The 21,462-nt window shown below is 41.7% G+C and overlaps 1 protein-coding gene and 1 pseudogene across 6 annotated transcripts in view; one reads left to right on the top strand and one right to left on the bottom strand.

Moving 5' to 3' along the window:
* Positions 1 to 21,462, top strand: part of Plcb4 (phospholipase C beta 4) — a 371,211-nt gene that overhangs the window by 6,571 nt on the left and 343,178 nt on the right. The window lies entirely within an intron of this gene.
* On the bottom strand, positions 16,180 to 16,298 carry LOC130882145 (U6 spliceosomal RNA; annotated as a pseudogene).

The following is a 21,462-nucleotide window of genomic DNA, read 5'->3' as shown; positions in this document are numbered from 1 at the left end:
TGGAGACCAGGCTTCTACATGGTGCACAGACATGCATGCAGACCAAATACTCATACACATAAAATAGATAAGTAAATAAACCAAAAAGTGCTTGGAAATTAGGCTGTGGAGATTGCTTAGTATTTAAAGTGTTTGCCACGTAAATATGCAGACCTGAGTTAGATCTCAAGAATCATGTAACAAAGCTGCTTGCTTATCATCGCAGAGACCCCCAGCACTGAAGAGCTGGGGCTAGCTGGCTAGCCAGCCCCGTCCAATCAGTGATCCCCAGACCAGTGAGAGACCCTGTCGTGAAAAACAAAGCCTAAGATGGTTGCAAATGAGGAATGACCATCGACCTCTGACCTCCACTGGCATGCACACTACCCATGTTGGTGCCAAACCTGACACGTTTGTGGCAGGAATTCATCCTGAGAGCTCCCATGCTGACCCTTATGTCAGGTGTGAATTCTCAGATGCATCGTGTCCTAGAAAATGCCATTAGTTTTATTTTCTTTTTAAAACATTTTTTTTTAAGGGGGATGGTTTACATTTTTTTGTATAGTCCTTTATTTTGAGTCAGTATAGAGTTTAGATTCTGAATTTCTGGCTTTTCCTCTCTCCTTGTTTTCTAAGTTATTGGTAAATGTGCAGTGTTGGGAGAGGTGGGACATTGTTTTCTATACCATTTCTTGACAATGCTTTGAAATTTGAACAGTTTGGAATAGAGAAATGAGTAACTTCCCCAATGAGGGTCATAGGAGTTCTCTTGCCTTGGTCACTGGTTTGAATTCTGTCAATCATGGGATGTCCCTTCCTGTATCGACAGTTGCTATATTTTCCCTGAGCATAGAGAAATTAGATCTATTTCTGCAGGTGAGCATTTCAAGGTGCATTTGCCCTAATTTTTCCTTTTCATTCATCAGTGGGAGATCACATTGGGTCAAATAAAAGTGTAGTCCCTTAGGATGGGGTTCTCCTTTCTCTATTGATGTTCTGTTATTTGAATAGACCACCAACGCCCTCTCTGGAATTTAAGTTTTTATTTTTACTGGTTTCTAAAATGATGTAAGTGATGTACTGATATATTCCAGTTGAAATGACAATGCAGAAATACAGTAGCAATATATAAAGTACTCTTTCCCACCTACACCCTCCCCAGATATAACCATTGGCAACAGCTTCAAGTGTCTCTCTCTTCTCCCTTAGTCCATTCATTTACATACTCAGATACATAGACGTGGTTTTCTTGTTATGTAAGTTGGAGCATACTGTACATGCAGATGCCTTTTCTTATTATATAAACTGGATCATACCACATCTATCTTTGCGTGGCTTGCTTTGTCTTCAAAACTGTATATCATAGCAATTTTGTTGTCTGCATACTGGTTTTCTCATCTCTGTAGCACTGTAGACAGCCTGGTGTGACATATAATCTTGTAGTATGTAAACACCAGGATTTAACCATTTTCTCACAGCTGTATGGGGAAAAAAGATTTCTTCTCATTGGTCTTCATGAATATGTGTGAAAATTCCTTATTACTAAATTCCAAGAAATAGAATTATTTGGCCAAAAAGGCATATGCCCTTTTAAAATTCAGAGAAAACACTGTCACATTGCCTTTTCAAAAGGTCCCTGGTGGTGGAATTTCTGTCTCACAGAGCCTCAGGTTCTGCATAGGAATGGATCTTCTAACGGAAACCTAGCCTACATTGCTACAGAGCCACTAATTCAATTAGCCTTCAGTTTTATGCTGTGTACCCGGAAATGACTTTAGAAACAGATCATGTACTTAAACTACAGTACTTAATAAAAAAGTATTCTCTAGTTAAGGGACTAATGGGAAAGCCCTTTAATAAAGAGATATTTTGTAGAATCGGAGGTAAAAGTCTGTTTTCTGATCATATTGGTTAGCTTTGAGATTTTCCAGCAGGGACATGCTATGAGCATCACGGAATTGTCTTCAGAGAAGTCGGGGCCTACAGAGCCAATGCATAATGCAGATTGATACTGACCTTGGACAATTAAACTAATTAGGAGGCTAAACATGCCTCTCTGAACTTACTGGTAAATTTAGATTTGCTAATGTAGTCTGCTTTCCGTGTATGGGTTCTGAGTCCCTGTGTTCAAATAATTGCAGGTCAAAATTGTTAGGGGGAAAAGGGATCTATACTGAACATGTTCATAGTTATTTCAGGCAGGCCCTCTGTGACTGAGCTCCATCCACAGCCCTAGATAATTTTTTGAGGATTATTCCCTGAACAATACAGTATTGTAACTATTTATACTATATAAGGCATCTTAAGTAATGAGGTGACTTAATGTATAAAGGAGGATATGTAAACAGATGCCACACCACTGTTTTATCTAAGGGACTTTAGTATCTGTGGAATCCTGGAAACAGACTTCTGTGAACGCCAAACTACAGCTGTATAGAGTTATCAAAGAATCCCCTATGCTAGGGTTGGTGGTACTTATCTGTAAGCTTAACACCCAGGAGGTTGAGGCAGAAGGATCTTGAGTTTGAAGCCAGCTTAGGTTACATAAGCACTACTCACATATCAATATACAAACTTCCCAATATACAAACCCTCCAAACCAACAAAAATGTAAATTAGCTTGCAACAAAACAAACAAACAAAAAAAAAACCAGGTGTCTTTAATATCTTCTAAGAGATTTTTGAGGAATCAATGGCATGGCCTTCTTACTGAGTTTCTTTAGTGGGTACCTGAAGTTAATTTTCATTAGTTTGAGAAATGAACGGCACACAAAGGACTATGTACCTTAGAAACTACATGGTATATTCATTTCAAGACTTACTGGGAAAAAAAAAACACAGTAAATCTAGGTCACTGATATTGGACTCTTTTAGAAGTGACTGTTTTGATAACTATAATTATTAACAATAACATAAATCCACTTAGTCGTTGCTTTTCAGAATTTGATGGCTTGCCCACAGGATCTAGAATTACCTTAAAGCCTCTCCGTTGGGGTCAAGATACCCTGATGGTAGTTTGAGGCAAGAAGATGGAATCTTTTTATTTTTTATTTTTTTTTTTTTGGATTTTTCGAGACAGGGTTTCTCCGTAGTTTTTGGTTCCTGTCCTGGAACTAGCTCTTGTAGACCAGGCTGGCCTCGAACTCACAGAGATCCACCTGCCTCTGCCTCCCGAGTGCTGGGATTAAAGGCGTGTGCCACCACCGCCTGGCAAGAAGATGGAATCTTGTCTGCATTTCAGAGATGGGTCTGAATCCTTCATCTGTTCCTCCAGATACCCGTTTTAAAACACGCTTCTGGTTAGCTTGGCAGTGACATTCGAATGCTGATTGTATGCCTTCTGCATGTTTATTTTTACAGCACACTGTGAATTGTAGAAATATGGCAAGAATCAGTTGGATTCCCTTGGCATGGAAACCTTACGTCTGTGCTAGGTTTGCTGGTGGAAACCTTATAGTATTTCACAGTTTACAGACAATTTCTTTTGACAATATCCGTAAAAACTCACTCTTCAAACCTGTGTCTCAGGACCTGATCAGAGGATATGTGTCAATCAAGTCCTTTGGGGCGGGCTCTCAAAAGGGACCTTTTAGATAATGTGGGCAAATACCAGACGGTGGTGGTGCACGCCTTTAATCCCAGCACTTGGGAGGCAGAGACAGGCGGATCTCTGTGAGTTCAAGGCCAACCTGGTCTATAGAGTGAGGCTCCAAAAGCTATACAGAAAAACTCTGTTTCAAAAAATAAAAAGAATGGAAAAAAGAAAATGTGGCCAAGTGTAGGAACACAATGAGGGCAAGTGTTAAAGGGTGGCGGGTGGCCTAGCAAGGACGACTGGGGATTTGTGACTGTCAGGAACCGTTGCCTTTGTAGGGACACAGGGTGGAAGGAGTTGGTATATGGTCCAGAGAGGTGAAGGCAGAACCCAGCTACCCCCTTTGGTAGAGTAGGAGCCGCGTCAGCTAGATTTCAGGTTAAGGCAGAAAACCCGAAGTCTGTTTTATGAAAAAGTAAAACTTTAGCTGCAACAATTAAATTGAAAGTTGAGATTGTTCTATAGTATCCTACGGCTGCTTTTGGTAAGACTAGTGGCCATCCTTGGAATAGCATTTGTTTACAGTGTTTAGGTGTCATTTGGAATAGAGTATCTTTCTTAGGTAAAACCATAGAATGGCAAACTTCATCTCCTTTATCTGATAGGCTAGGGCTAGAGGTAAAAGGGATTCATAATGTCTGTCACCATCCAATTGGATTCCTGGGGTGTCATTTCTTTGCTTTTAATATTTTATTAAAATATTTTATCTAAAATGTTAGGTACCCAGGGAAGAGACTAGGAGGGAATTAAATTATTAGCAGTGATCTGCTTTCAAAGAAGTTAATTTAACGAAGTCATTAGCATCATGAGGTGGACACGAGTGAACTCTATTTTCTCATTTATTCAGCAGAGCAATAAAGACACCAGATATCAACTCCATCTGCTTTCTTGTATTTCTGATCCTATTGTTTGAAAAGGTGAACCACTCTGTTGGGTTTGTGCATTTGTTCTTCATGAGCAAACAATGAAACTTGATTAGAATCATAAAATCTGGCAGCTGGAAGGAGTTTCTCTTTCCTTACATCCAAAGTTTATAGCTTAAGGATCCAGAACTCGATCTGCCGTGTGGACCCAGAGTTGGTGACTCAGGTGTAACATCCTCATTTCAGAGGAAACAAATGGCGCTTGATTGATTCACTTTTGTAGTTGCTGTCATAGATTTTGAAGTCCCTGCTCCCAAGGGCTTACTTGGCCCTCGCACAGGAAGTTCTCTTTCTGTATTGGGGCAGAGCTTCATGCATAGTCTTCATCATTTAGCACTTAACCTGGTATTCTCTGGAGACTTCTCTATTGCTCTACAGAGTGATCATTGGCTCACCCTAAAACTCCTTCTGTAGGTGGTGGTTCCTTTACTTTTACATTCTGTCAACTAACTGTTTACTGCAAACTCCTGTAGCTGGAAATTTTTGTCTGAGCTTCGAAAGCATCCTTTGTCTGTTAGAGATCTTGACTTTGAAGCCTCATGGGTGCCTGCAGGTCAGAATGCCCCTAACAGAAACTCTCAAATCCACTCCATATGTGTGTTTTGTCTCAGTTTCTAAATCTTTGTGTGCCAAGTTGCTCATTTAGAGGGTCTCCCCGACCTGCCCCCTTAATAGGTCTTTGTCCATTCTTTTCCTTTCTTGATACTTTTGCTCAAGTTTATGACTGTAGTGGGGTGGGTTTTGTCCTACTATGACCAAATGCATGGCAAGAAACACTTTAAAGAAGAGGCTCACAGTTTGGAAAGGTACAGTCGCTTCTGGTCAGGAAGTCATGGTTGCAGAGCTGGCAGGTAAGTACAGGGCTGCATGAGCATGAGGTTGATTATTTCCATCGATGCTGATCAGGAACCCTAGAGAGCCTTTGTCTGGAACCTCGACTGTAATGCATGAGACCTGTTCCTCAGTGATCAACTTCCTCTAGCTAGGTCCTACCTCCTAATGGTTCTGCAGCCTCCAGAAATAAGCAGCACCAACTGGGGATCAAGGGTTCAAATACGTGTGCCTGTGGCAGACATTTCAAATTCAAACCATAACCATAACAATATCCTTTTCATTTGCAGCCCTGACTGATATAGCTGTATAACCCACCCTCTGTCCCTCATCCATTAGTCATGCATTCTACTGGCTTCGAAGTGAGCATCAGCTATTCTTAACAGTGATGCCGTTTTTTTCCCTTCTTTCACTTAGGGCCTTATGGTTTTCAGGAAGATAGACACAGAAACATAACTTTATCTTTGCCTCTGACTTCATCCTTCACATCAGCTAAAGAAATTGGCACGAAACAAGTCTTGTGTCGTCGTTTTATTTATTTGATTAATTGATTTATTTTGGTTCTTCAAGACAAGGTTTCTCTGTGTTGTCCTGGCTGACCTGGAACTCACTCTGTAGACCAGGCTGGCTTCGAACTCACAGAGATCCACTTGCCTCTGTCTCCTGAATGCTGGGATTAAAGGCGTGCGTTACCACTGCTCAGCGTCTTGTAGCATTATTTATAAAGCCCTTTCACAACTCCCTACTACTTTTAGAACTAATTTCTGTTTCCCTTATTTTCTAAATGCAGGCCACCCTTGGCCTAAACTCTGCAGTGAGATTTTAGCTCCTTTATTTATATAACCTATATTAAGCTTTATTAAACTCCAAGAACTTAGATGCTGTGGATGCTGTGTACTTGCTGACTTTGAACCACACACCCTCCTCCTGGCTAAATCTGTCCAGATTGTCATAGACTCTGGGTGAGGGTCATTATCCCTCAAAACCACTTTTGATTTCTATCCCAGAGCAGATGGGTGCTGCACCTTTGTCTCCATGTCAACTGTGCATGTTTTCGCTACAACACAGCCCTCATGCACAGAAGAAAAAAAAAGTTGCATATTGGGGACTAAATAAGCATCTCTTAAATGAATGAGTATTAAATCATTGTAAATTCTGCCCATGGAGTAAATTAGGAAAGCAGTGAACGAGCAAGCCAAAGGAGTACCACAGTTAATAACCTGAAGCTGTCTATATGCTTAATATAGAGGAATGACAGGGTGCTGACAGATGGCAGAATAGCCGTTTTGCGAAGGGTGATCAGTAATCTGAAGACTCTAGTTCATTATTTCTCTAACCGAAACTCTAATGTTATAATAGCAAACCACGCCCAGCAATGTTTCCCAGGAGACAGTTTATCATCTACTCCTGGAGGCCACAGGCTTGTGTGTCTTTTCTGTATTATGAGCTCAGTTTCAATAGATTATGCTTCTTCTGCATAGTGTATTTCCTTACAGCACCAAGTTAGAGAAATTTCCCCATTTCATACTTGCAGGGATTTCACGGGAAAAGGTGATTTATTAAAGAGAATATTTTTATTTAGCCAGGCTTAGGGTGATCTAAAATGCTTGGTACTTACTTTTTGCATTGTACTTTTGTTTCATAATGACCTGTGAACATATCACTGCCAAATGGAGATACACTAAATTGAAGGGGAATATTCCACTGAATATTATTTTTGAAAGTGTCTTTCGTGCTCCAGAGTGAGGGACCATGTTGTTTACAATGGTTTGAATTACTCTGAATGGCTTTGGAACTGTAACTCTGCCCTCCCCACTTGTGGGGTGGTAGTGTTTAAAAGGCTCTCTCTCTCTCTGTCTCTCTCTCTCTCTCTGTCTCTCTTTCTCTCTGTCTGTCTGTCTCTCTGTCTCTCTCTCTCTTTCCGATTCATATCCTTTTGATTTAGCAAATCTCTTTCAGCTTTGTATAGAGAAAATGCTGCTGAGGATGCTAATTATTAAATACATCATTATTCAAGTTTCAATGGTGACAATATTTAGGAGGATTTTAGTTTATACTTTACAAGCAGCAATTGGGAATGCATACAATATATCCTTTTATTTAGAGCCTTTTGGATATGTGAGGCCCTTGCAGAATCAAGAGCCTGGCCTCATTCTGTCTGTTTTCTGTTCCCTTTGAAGGAATCAGTAACTGGCTAAAGCTCCTCTCCATCTGTCATAAGGAGCATGAGGGGATTTCTCCAGCCTCCTCGGGGAAAGGAAGAATTCAAAGTACACAGATGACTTGGGTATTAATGCCCATCCTGATGGTAACTCAACTCGGTATAGGTGCGCTCTTCTGAACTGTTCAGTTACAGGCCAACCCTTGTTTTCTAAGTTTGGATTCTACAAACAGGGAAGGCCCACAGGGTTCTCATAAAGATTGGAAAGTGAGAGTCTGCTCCTTAACTGGTAGCTGCAGATGTCTGTCTCCCAGCTTTCGGGGAGAAGTGACAACATCGGTTATTTGGAAGGTATATGTCCCATCTCTACAAAATGTTCGGTCTATAATATTTTAAGAGAAACTCGCCCGTCCCCCGGTGGAAGTGAGAGCAGCACTTATACTGTACAAGTGATGAAATACCAGGAACACAGACAGGGCTTAGGAGCCACTGCGTCCTACATTCCCCTCCTGCCTCACAGGTCTGAGACTCTCAGAGTAAAAGTCACACACACCCATGCACAGGCACACAGACACAGTCAGACAGACACACACCCAAAGACATACTCAAACACACATCCATGTACATATAGGCACACCGGCAAACATACATACATACATACAGACAAACACACACACACATGCAGGATCATAGATACAGAAAGAAAAATGTACAGATAGACAGACAGACATACACACACACCCATATTCACAGAGATACACACAGATAGGCAGGCATACAGACAGACTCACACACACACACACACACACACACACACACCCAAACCATTTACAGATAGACACACACATCTGTGCAATACAGACACACAAGCAAACATACACACAGACAGACACACACATCTGTGCAATACAGACACACAAGCAAACATACACACAGACAGACACACACATCTGTGCAATACAGACACACAAGCAAACATACACACAGACAGACACACACATGCAGGCACATGGACATAGACACATACACACAGGCACATAGACAGACAGACAAATATACACACAGACATACATACACACCCATACTCACAGAGACACACACAGATAGGTAGGCAGACAGACAGACTCACACACATATACACACACAGAGACACATACAGATAGGCAGGCAGGCAGTCAGAAAGACAGAAAGACTCACACACACACACACACACACACATAAACTCTAGCATTCGAGTGGCAGCAGGTATGAGCTGGGATGTACAAGAAACCACACTGGAGAAATGGAGTAATTCTGTGACATTTTAGAGTCATTACTTTGCAAAATCATAATATTTGAGAGTTAAAATTTAGAGTTGTAATATCTCAGTATTTTATAACATGGTTTCCCCGGTTACTTTGAGACCCAGCTCAGAACCCAGTGTGCTATGCGCCTTGCGCCTTAGGAATGCAACCTCATTCTCTCCACAATCCTGCAGGGTAGGCATGGTCATCATTTGATACTGAGAACACAGAGTGATTAAAACATTTATTCAAGGTCTTGTGATTGATCTACAGGACAGATAGGCTTCAAAATAAGGTTGACCTGAACACACACTGCTGTATCTGTGCCTGCGTGGATACAGAGGAAAGGTCACATGAGGACAAAGATGAGAACGTAGCCAAGCCTCCAGAAATGCAAGAGAATAAAATTTCTTCTGTTTAAGCCATGTAGTCTGTGGCATTTTGTTATAGCACACACAGCAGCAGCAGCATATAATAGGGTCCTGTTGAGATGGTGACGTGTGTGTGTGTGCGCGCGCGCGCGCGCGCGCATGGACTCCCTCAGGCTGAAGTTGACTCTTTATTTCCTCATTGACGTTGCACAATACTGGATACAAAGGAAGCATTTTGTATTTGCTTGCTGAGGAAGGTATATGAAGGGAAGTGCTTGGCAATTTAGAACAGAATGGTGAAATGAGCTACTAAATACACACATTGCCTCTCGCCTCAGAATATTAATGTTGGCCTTTGAGCATGAGCTCCTTTCTTCAGAAGACTTGCCTTACAGCGCTTTTAGAAGCTTTCCTAAGGCTTGGAGGGTAGAGCGTAGGTAGGTCCTTGTCTTTCTTACGTGTTTTTACCGTGTGAAGTTCACGTCTTTGAGAAATCCAGGAATTGAAAGGTACCATATTAAATGGTCTTAAATAATTTTCCATGATTATTAATTCAAATTATTGCCTTGTTTATAATTTTATAAATGACATGTACTTGTGGAATTTCTCTGCTGTTAGTGTAAGTTCTAGGGTAGTTTTATAAAAGTTTTTTTTTTCTTAGCATTTTCATGATCGTCTAGGGAATATCTATTTCTGTCGGGAAATAAATTATCGTGAGACTTTCACTGGGTAGCGAATACCAGTTTCTGTGATTTGGTGCTCATTGGGGGAACACATTCAGCAGAATGGAGTTGTTATGAGTGTGGTATTTTATTTAATTACTTCTATACGAATTACAGATATAGGAATATTTGTGGAATTGAGGTTATAAAATAGGGAACACACCTGCTAAGTGATTTCTATTCAGTATATTGACTAGAAAGGCATCATAAATAGAATGCATTATATTATTATGTTTTAAATTCTGAAGGAATATGTGGATGTTTTGTGAAACCTTACTAGTGGAGTAAGCTTTAAAATATTTTACTGCTAAGTAATAGAGAATTCGATTATGTAGAGATGATGTACTTTATTATATAGCCCGATTTAGCTGCGTCATGGAATGAGGTTAGATAGGACATGTAGTTTCTCTCAGTATATGTATAAAATGGCAGTGATTCACTTGAGCAGCTCCTGCCATTTGAATTCATTTGAATAAGGTGTAAGCTGTGTGGTAAAAGACTTCACAGGGAGGCTCCCGTTTTTGAGTGAGAATCATATCGTGGCTAGCACACAGTAGGTTTTTCTACATGTCCTAAAATTAATATATAAGATGAGGAGAGAGGTCACATGCTGCTCCTCTACATCTCTGCTTAGTTCATTCTTTTTTATATCCTAGTTTGGATTTTTATGCATTCTGCTGTTTCTATAATTGGTATCTAAGCAATGCATTTTTTAACATTAATTATCAAGTTTTGTCTTAGACTTAAATTCCATGTGGCTATGTGAGGCAGCATAAATGGGCATCGTCCACCTTGCTGACACCTCCTTTCCTCAGTGGGAAGTATGTTGACCTTGACTGTGACTTTGATATAAGGATGGCTGATGATCCGAAGAGAGAAATCCCACTGGGATTGTAGACGTCCATCCCCATACCATCATCAACTACTCAGTCCAATAATGCTGAAAGCCGCCAAGACTTGAGCATTTCAGCGAGGGATTACCTTAAGCATCACAGATTTACTTGCTGGAAATAGTTCATTTTCTGAATAATCTTCCTCCATTCTGTAGGTTGGTGTTACAGTCCCAGGGACAACATGATTCTTTGGTTATTGTAGCCTAGAACAGTGGAATTGCTGTTTTTAATTTTGAAAGGAAAAAAGATCTTAACAGTTAAACTTCTTTGTTTGAGGGAATCATGCCAATGTGCCCATTGCATGACTCAGTTTGGAATATAGGAGGTGGTGGGGATTAAGTCATCGTTGGAATTCTTCACCCCTCTCCATAGTTCACTTTGCTCTTGTGAAGGGAGGCAAAGCCTCACAAAAATGTGAACATCTGAAACTCATTTGTGTAGACACAAGAGGATACATGTCATACACAGTCCATGGTCGTGGGCTCTTTGAAGACACTCTCAGGTACAGCATTGATGTCTGGGAAGGAAACTGACATTTTCTAAGTGTCTTGTCAAAGCTTGGGACTCCAGGCAGTCTTCCAGAGGAAGCTTAGGAAACTTGGTAGGAGTGTGTATCACCCAGAGTTGTCCCTGACAGGCCAAATGACCGTGGGCAATACTGATTCCTTCCTCATTGATTTTTTTTTTTTCTGTCCTGTGAGGTATATGGCGATATCCTCATTCTGTGGATAAGGAAACAATCTTGTTGAAATCATTGGTTCCGGACTGCAAAGGAAGCACATTGCCATGGTTGAGCTGGAGGCAGATCCCCTCAAGGTCTCTTCCTCTGTGTTCCATTCCCCAGGTCATCTAGGCTGCCAGTGCCTAACAACCTAACCAATGATTTTGATCAAGTTAAGTATTTTTTTTGTTTGTTTTTGTTTTTGTTTGTTTTTTGAGACAGGGTCTCTCTGTAGCTTTGGAGACTGTCCTGGAACTAGCTCTTGTAGACCAGGCTGGCCTCGAACTCACAGAGATCCACCTGCCTCTGCCTCCTGAGTGCTGGGATTAAAGGCGTGCACCACCACCGCCTGGCTCAAGTTGAGTATTGTATCCCTGATGAAAATACTCACCTTGGAGGTTCTCAGGATATGAGAAAAGGCTCTAAGAAAGGAGTTGGGAGAATTGCCTGGTGGTAGCTGGCCATGCCCTGACTGACTCTCCTGAAGCAAGCCACACCATTCTCCCTGTGAAGGGGAGATAAGTGAAGGCCTGGGCTTGCCGAGCTTTCTTTCAGGTCTCTGTTTTTATTACCAGGAGGGGCTGCTTTCTGTGCCGCGAGCCCTCTGTTCAAGTTCATTTTGCCTAATCTTTTTCAAACCATTCGTGTATTTCATACCCAAAGAGCGCACGAGTCTCTTTGCAGAGATTGATTGATTGAATAATTGGACTTCTTCTGGCAAGCTTGACTGTCTGGGTGAGATGTTCAGTCTCTCTCTGTGGAAGGTCACTTTGATAGAGTTGGGTTGTGGGGTGAAGGCTTCTGAAATGCATTGAACTTCCGCTTTTTCGGTGTTGTCTCAGTTTTCTCTGTGACTCAAGTTCATGGAAACAAATCTACAGGGTAGATCCTCAGTGTAACTGGTTTGTTGACTGGATCACATTACAAAACAAACAGAAAATATCTTTATTTTTCTCCATCCTCTCCATTGGATGGTATGTTTGGCAGACCCTATAATTTTGAGTCATCATAATATATTTGGGGCAACCTAATTTTGAATACTAAAAAATGATGTACCCAGATGTCAATCAGAGTGTCCATTCTTTTATCCAGTTTGTTATGTCTTTTCTTAATATCTGTTCTTCCAGCTGACCGAGGCTTGGTCATCAGCCATAAGGAAGAAAGGTAGTCCTTACAGGATTGGGCCAAGGCTGCTGCACTTAGCAGAGCTGTTGGCTACACGACTCTTCTTTCTCACACTTCACCCGACCTATCCTTTGGAATTTCTTGCAAAGTCATTGGATTATATGACTTTGGTCAAAGTGTTCCCTGTCCAGATAACCACTTCAGAATTTAGCACCTCTCCTCTAATGGCACTTCACTGGATTGTTCTTGTACCTCTGTTCAGGAAGTTTATTTGGGTGGGGCTCTTAACAGAATCAACGAAAATGACTATCTCAGGAAGGATAACACACTTGGCCAGCAGGGAAAGTCTTCTACTATCACAGCTCATCTCTGTTTTCCCCGGGCCACTGTTGACCGTTTCGTAATGGCAGGCAGCACCAGCCAGGAGTGAGTGCTCCACACTCACAGGGACCGTAGCCTTGAGTCTCTGTGAGCGAGTGAGCAAGCGAGAGAGCATGCAGATAGCCAATGGGTTATCAGCCTTCCTCACTGCAGATAGCCACATTTATGAGGATGGCTTCGGGCTGGTAAAGAAGGCAGGAATGGGAACAATTAGATTGTCTTAGAAGATTCTTTTACTGCTCTGTGGGCTCCTAAGTGTGGATGCCTTCAAGTCTCACTTGTCCACGGGCAACAAAGCCTGTGAATCTGCAAAAGAACAGCTCTCATTGTAAGGTGTATCAAGAGTTCCAGTGAAAATCTGAAACACCAGGCCAGTTCCCATTCTGCTTCTCTTGGAAGGAATTTAGAGATTAGGTTTTTAGCAGCGAGATGTTCAGGAGTATTAAACCTTGAGAAACACTCATTGTCTGCGAGCTGCTACATTCTATAATCTCCCTGCTCTGTAACAAAATTCCTAAGGAGCAAATAAATGACTAATTGATACAGTCAAGGTGACTGTTGTATTGGTGTCCAGGTAAGGGAAAGTAGGAGGAATGAGATTTCTAATCTGCAATTATTCTTTACTTATTTGGTTAAATAATAGGCCACTGAAGTAGAAAAAGTAATTCAGAACTCTTGTTAGCTCAAACTAGTTGGTCAGGTTGATCAAGGCAGGAACTGGATGGGCAGGTGTCTCTGCTAGAAATCTTAGCCAGTGCAGGCTGTACACATTATTTTTTGTATTTTGTATATGCTTGTTTATATGATGAGCACCCATTTCTGTTCACACATACAGAAATATGTGTTCATACATGTAAATAGAAATGTGTGCTTTATAGTCCTAGTATAGTAACATATAATGTAATACTGTGTATGAAATTGTCTAAGTTAGGGTTACTATTGCTGTGATGAAACCCCATGGTCAAAAGCACAATGGGGAGTTGAGTTCCATATAACAGTTCATCACCAAAAACAGTGAGGGCAGGAACTCACTCAGGACAAGAACCTGGAGGAGAAGTTGCAGAGGCCATCGAGGGGTTCTGCTTACTGGCTTCTTCCCTGTGGCTTACTTAGCCTGCTTTCTTATAAAATCCAGGACCACCTGCCCAGGGATGGCACTACCCATAAGGGGCTGGGTCCTCCCCCTTAAATCACTAATTCAGAAAATACCCTACGGGCTTGCCTACCGTCGAATATTTTCTCAATTGAGGCTTCTTCCTCTTGGATGACTTTAGCTTGTTTCAAGTTGACATATAAAACTAGCCAGTACAGAAGTATAACAAATACATTTTAATAATTAGCCAAGAATAAATGGCATAAAGTATAAAACATGCTCAGTTTTTTCCCTGTATTTATAATTCAGATATAGATGGCTATAAAATACATGCATTAGTTTATTGATTTAGAAAATAACTTCAAAATAATTAACATGATTTTGTTCCCAAATCAGATACATTCTGGTGACACATGATGAGAAATCGTTTTAAAATTATAAATTTAATTTTGGTCAATGTTACTTGTCACCATGCTTCAAAATTTATAAACATGTATAATTTACCCTATAATATGAATAAAAATAGGATTACATCTTGGTAGTATCGAAGAGTTTTCCTAATTAAAGTTTTACTTTTAATTATGTGCATTTGAGTGGTCTGTGGGTTTTTGCGAGTGAGTGAAGGTGCTCATGGAGGGCAATGGTATTGGAGAGCCCCAAAACTGGAGTTACAGGTAGCTATGAGCTGTCTGATTTGGGAGCTGGGAACTGAACTCCCTTCCCTTAGTAAGAAGTGTGAGTGCTCTTAACCACTGAGTCATCTCTCCAGTTCTATTCCCTAAGGGTCTTAAAGCTAACTTTGAGCTCATAAACATATCACATGATCATTCTGAAAATGCTGTTGGAAATTGGAAGGCATGAAGTAACAGTGGTACCCCAGTCTGGTCATAATACAGCTGACCCAGCCAGGGCCAGGAGGAGAAACAGCACATTGCTTCTTTTTGGTACATGTTTTCCATGAGTTTCCAAAAAATTGTCTTTTCATTGTGGAATGTCTTTAATTTATATTTAATAAAATAAAATAGCAAAACAAACAAGCCAAGGGGCAGAAGAGATGGCTCAGTGATTAAGAGCACTGACTGCTCTTCCAGAGGACCTGGGTTTGGTTCTGAGCACCAATATGGCATCTTACAATTGTCTCTCACTCCTGTTTGAGGGGATCTGATGCCCTCTTTTGGCCTCCATAGGCTCTGTACTTATATAGTGCACAGAGGTATGTACAGGCAAAACACCTGTGCACATAAAATAAGAGCAAAATAAAAAGCTAAAATAAGCAAACACATATAAAACCCCAAGCCAATCAAGAATTCTTTTCATGTTAAGACTTTCTATGTCTAGAAAGCTGTTCAGTATAATCAGAGGTCTGCTAAGTATAACTCTTCATATTTATTTGTAGATTATCTGCTTATATCATCTTTTTGAGATAAGTCAGTCATTGCTAATTACTTTAAGATGTAGAGAAAGAAATAAGGAAAGACAACTGAAACATGAGAAGAGTTACAGTAACACGTGTCTTTAGCTCCAGTCTTGATATCCTGTGTGGCAGCTAACTTCACATGGACCTCAGTATTTCATTGTATACATGGAATGGTTTCTTTCTGGTGTGGGCTCATGTTGACAGAGGTTTCTGTCCTGCCCAGTCTCACAGCCATTCAGTCCCAAAGAAACACACAGAGGTCTTCATTAATCATAAACTGCTTGGCCTGTTCGTTCAAGTTTCTTATTAACTCTTTCTTACATCTTAAATAGGCCCATAATTCTTGTCTGTGTTAGCCACGTGGCTTTGTACCTTTATCAGTGAGGCATTCTCATCTAGCTTCCTCTTCATCTGGGTGACGACTGCAGACTGAGTCTTTCCTCTTTTCAGAATTCTCCTGTTCTGGTTGCCCCTCCTCTACTTCCTGCCTGGCCACCGTTCAATCAGCAGTCTATTAAAACAATACAATGTAAGTGGCAGGGTCTAAAACCATTGACCCACAGCAGGCTCAAAAATGAAGGGGAACATCAGTGCCTTTGGCCTGTTTTCCAGGCTGCAAGGTGAGGTTTTTATAAAGGATCCAATTGGCTAGGAAGCCTGTAGTTTGAGATTGAGAAAGAAGTTGAAAACAGAGTTCATCTCCACTGCCAGATAGTGCCTTTGGGTGTCACCCCTGCGCAGGGGCCATGGTAATCTTCTCTGTATCGTTCCAATTTTAGTATATGTGCTGCCGAAGTGAGCACCAGATACTGCCTTTGAAAGCCGTCTTCCTCCTCTTTCTTTGTGATCCGACCTTTTAAAATCACTCTTCCTTTGCTGAAGACACAGAGAAATAACTCCATTGAAGGATCCTTAGCATCAGGGTGCCATGTGAGAGCATGTCTCCCCGCTTTGTATTGTGGGGAAAGTATTGAAATGTAAGAAAGGAAGGAAGGAAGAAAAGAAAGTATATTTATCTCTTAGAAAAAGGTTCTATTGAGGTAAACAACAACAAGAAAAAACAAACAAACAAACAAAAATCCCACATCACCCTAAAGTGAGATTTTTTTTTTCAATAAAAAGCTTCCCTGTGTGGAAAATTTTAAAAGCAGAGATAACTAACAGAAAGGGCGAGAAAACAATGAAAATATGCCTTGTCACTTAATAATTTCAAATAAATTTGGCTTCTAACACATTCAGTTTTCATATCCACATGGGGATTTGGCATTTATTTCCAGATGATGACCTGGAAAAACACTCCTCGTCGCTGCAGACTTGCAGGGTTGCATCACCTGGGTGGCGGAGCAGCCGGCTCTGGCTAATGTGTTGTCGTTCACTCTTTCCTTCAGCAGCAGATCGTGTCGACGGCACATATTGTGTCAAAATAATTAGCAAGTGTTTCGGGGGTGGAGAGTCTGTTTCTTCCCCATGAGCACTGATGAAGTTGTTGAACTGTGTGTGTGTTTCTGTGTGTGTTATCATAACAGCTTATGTCACTACCATGTTGACTGGATAAATATTTCCGCTGAGGTTTTCATCAGCTTTAACAAGGTATTATTTATTCAAGGAAAAGTGTTGGAAATGTGGTTCAGTAGGCCTTTGAAATTTGTCTTTCTTTGGTCAATTCCCCCACCCTGATTTTGGCTCGGTGGAGTTCACTGTCTCCCACCGTTTTGGCCAACCAGCTAAGGAATGGTGGATTTCATCTGTAAGGCCATCCAGGGTCAGAGGTCTCCAACCATGACAGCGGTGCCGTAGTGTTTGGGCACCGTATATGAGGAGGGATCTGTGCAGGCTGTGTGCAACTGTGACAGAATACCTGACATACCTGGCAACTTAGGAAAGGACGCTTCATTTTGCTGCACTACAGGAATGCTTGATCAAAGAAGTCAGTTGTCCTGGCCAGGAGGCAGAGAGGGAAGGAAGGAGGGTATTAGGGTCCCATTGTTCCCTTTAAACACAGACCAGTGATCTGAAAACCTCTTACTATGCACCTTCTTAGGGATTCCAAACTCTCAGCATAGTGCCCTGGGGAGGGGGGTGTTTTGGAGGATGGGGTGAGGGGTTGTTGAGGGGGGTGGACCAAGCCTTGAATTCGATGGGGAAACAGTTAAGATCCAGATTCTAATGGGTCCTCTAACTCTCAGGGACACTGAAATCTTAGGCTTGTCTAGGTTGGATAAGTAGCTTTTTCATAAGCATGCCATGGTTGCTCAGATACGTTGGTAAATCCCTGTCAGGGTCACGTGCAGCAATGTCTGCCTTAGGATGTGGCAAATGCTAACTATGCTTGAGGTTGCTTTTGGGTCCATATATTACATGAAGGTTCTTTCAAATGTTTCCTGATCTAATGTTGATGTGTGGTTTGCAAATAATGTTTTAATAAAAGACCAAAGCGGGAGGTGCGGAGGATCAGAACATGAACACTGACCTTCCTTAGGTCTGCCTTTTACCAGGTAAATGGCTTCAGCCATTCTCCTCAGCTCCCTCTAAACATGTGCCCATCTGCACGGCGATGCTGCAGACTGTGGAGCTGTGAAGACTAAGTGAAATGCTAGGTGGAAAGCACCAGACAGTGTTCTGGGGCTGAATAGCCGCGGTGGGTGCAGAGTCCTTCTTACTGGAGACATTCAGCAATGAAAATACCGTGCTGGTTCAGTTGAACTGTTTATGCAACTCATTTTTTCTTTCTTTTGGAAGATTGTATATTCTTTATAAAGTCTCTTAAAAAGTAATCTATACATTTATTTACTTATTTAGCTATTTAACATCTATTGATAGTTACTGCCAGCTTCCTGGGCTCTAGAAGTTTACACTGTGCCAATGTGAGGAGTGAGAACTCACTATGGGATTTTATGTTTTGGGGATTGTAGTAGGCATTCTTTGGGCCACCAGCCAACTCCCAAGTCATGACACGGAGACTTATGTAACATGAATTAATAATAAAAATTCAGAGTCTGCTATCAGGGGAGAATGATGAAGATCAGAGAAACAGAGCAACTAGCCACTGGAGAATTCTTAGCACTACCAATGCTCAGACCAAAGAGGTGATCCTGTCCTCAGACTACAGTGAGCTCCTGTCTCCTCCCGCCTTATATTCCTCTCTCCTCCCAGCCATATCACTCCTGTTTCCACCTCCCTAGTACTCGGATTAAAGGGGTGGGATCTCAAGTGCTGTGTGAGCTCTGTTTTCCTTATAGACTGGATCAATTTTGTATAACCCAGAGTAGCCTTGGACTAACAGAGATGGGTCTGCCTCTGTCTCCTGAATCCTGGGATTAAAGGTGTGTGCCACCACTGCCTGGCCTCTATTGGCTAAGCTCTGCCCTGTGATCTTCAGGCAAGTTTTATCTGTTAAAACACACACAAAATATCACTACAAACTCATTATTAGTTATGAACACTCAGCCTTATTTTATGCTTGTCCTGTTTAGTCCTTATAACTTAAATGAACCTGTTTCTCTTCAGCTACATTTTGCCTTGGGACTTTTTACTTTTCTTTCATTCTTTATGTCCTACTCTGTGTCTTGCTGTCTGGTGGCTACCTCTCCTCATTCTCTTCTCCCAAGCTTAAATTCCTCCTACTACTTATTCTTCATCCACTAGCCACCATCTATCCCTCTACTGCCTAGCTATTGGCCATTCAACTTTTTATTAGCTCCATCAGGTGTCTTAGGCAGGCAAAACAACACGTCTTTACATCATTAAACTAATGCAGCATAAACCAATGTAGCACAGCTTTACAGAGTTCATGTAATAGTCCATGACAGGAGATGGCTTGGGGGTAGGGAGATGGTTGGAGTGCTTGGTGCGCATGATTGAGGGTCTGGGTTTAGATCTTAAGTAGCCATGTAAATAGCCAGGTTTAACCACATTCTCCTATAACCCCAGTAGTAGGCAAGGATGGGGGTATATGGGACATTGAGGGGGGTGAAGGAGTTGTAAGCTGGAAACGGGAAGCTTACTGGGGCTTCAGTGAGAAAACCTGAATCAAGGGAATAAGGCAGAGAATAAGAGAGGACCCCCAGTGCCGATGTTCTCTGGCTTCTGAGTGTGTATGGAGTGTTCACACGTCTACACACACACATATGTACATGCGTGCATGCACACACACACATAGTAAAAAACAGAATTTTACCTTCTACAGAAGGTTGGTGCCTTGGGACCCATGGAATGAGGAAGTGGCCTTTGAGTCAGGTTATTCCTTAAGCCGTCAGCAGTGTCTTTGAGCTCTTGCATTTGTTAGTGATGTTTGGTTTGTGCCATAATCTAGTCATGCCCATACATACTTGTGTTTCTCTGTTGAGACACGGGGTCTCGAAAGCTTTCTTTAAACCTGAAGTGTCCCATTTCTCTGGTCATTGGAACAGCATTTTGAATACTTTTCCTTTGATCATCATTCTGTTCCATCCCATGGTCTTCAGGAGGGCACAGCATAGCTTGGTGGACATGGCCTGTTGCTTTTGAGGGTTTGTTAGCAGCGTGTTGGCTTTGGGTATAAGATACACATAGTCTTCCGAGCTGCTGATGAGGTCGGCAGTGATTATCACAGTAGAAGTGCGGCAGCCTCTGAGAACACAGCAAAGGGAAGAGCAAGCCATGTATGGCTTCTTAGAATCCACTGGGCAGTGAAATCCCACCTTAACCACATAGAAATTGGTCACACCTGTCACAAAAAACCGGGAGGTAAATAGCTTTCCAGCAAGGCTACCCAAAAGCCAGATTTGTTGCCTTTTTTCACCTCCTTCAGTTCGCAAGGTGGGACATGGCTCTGAGTCTCCCGGGGAAGAGGGAAGGGGACGCATTCCTGTTGCTTTCTCTGCGGCAGTGCGCTGGTCAAAACTGCCACATTGCTGCCATTTGTTTCAGAGGAAACCTAGACCACAGATCTTTTTGCCTTGGCATATCCCCTTCCAGAAAGAAGTCAGGATTGTCACTATGAGAAAAATAGGCATTTAGTTCTCGGATTTAGTCCTCGATTTTGTGACGCGACAATTGAGTTGTGTATGAGTATGAGTTGCTACTTTATGTAATATATAAAGTCCACAAAAGATCACTTCCAATCTAGTAAAATCAGACTTTAAATTATGGCTGTAGGAGTGAAAAATTTCTACACATGGTTGTAAAATAATGGAGATTTCTCTTAGCTCTTGGAGTAGATTGTTGGAAGTGTGATTTTGAAGTTCAAACAACTAAAGTTTGTTTAACTGACCTCCGTCATCTAACTCCTTTCCAGTGATTACCAATACACTCCCTTCTTTGGCCTTCCGTCTTTTCACAGATAAATTCAGAAGCCTGACTCATAAATCCAAGTGACTCTGATTTTCCTCTCTGTCCTCTTTCCAGCGTTTGGATGCTTACTCATTAAGTCAGATAAATTTCTTTTGTAAAGTTTGGTGTTCTTTCTTTGTTGGAAGGGAAACAACTTGTTGTGGGACAGGAAGAACTGAGAAGGAAAATGATAACTTATTCTCTCTTTTCCCCCCTCTCCCTCCTCGCCCCCTCCCTCTTTTCTTCCCTCCTTCCTCTTACTACAATTTTAGAAATTATACATAGACACATAAGATCATTTTCCTTTTGCTCTCCCTTTCTCCCCTTTCCTCCCTCCTTCCTTGTTTCTCTCTCTCTCCCTTCCTTTCTTTTGACAGTCTCACATGTCCACTTGATCCAGAATTCATCCGCAGCAGCACTCCTGTGTCTACCCCCAAGGTCAGGGGCTGCCAGTGGTGGTGCCTGTTATTCTGCGTAGATCACTTTGCCATGGAGTTGACACTGAGTACCACCACGGTCCATTTATGCTGTTCTTGGACCTAAACTTAGGACACTTCTGCATGCTAAGCAAACACTCCAGCAATGGAGCCCGACCCTCACCCACCTAAGGCCGTTTGCACGCTGGTCTGTAATGTACTTTGAGGGTATTCCTAGTCT

Source organism: Chionomys nivalis, chromosome 9 (assembly GCF_950005125.1).
Source record: "Chionomys nivalis chromosome 9, mChiNiv1.1, whole genome shotgun sequence".
NCBI classification, from domain to species: domain Eukaryota; kingdom Metazoa; phylum Chordata; class Mammalia; order Rodentia; family Cricetidae; genus Chionomys; species Chionomys nivalis.
The sequence above is the reverse complement of the archived record's forward strand: the minus strand, read 5'-3'. Positions and strand labels throughout refer to the sequence as shown.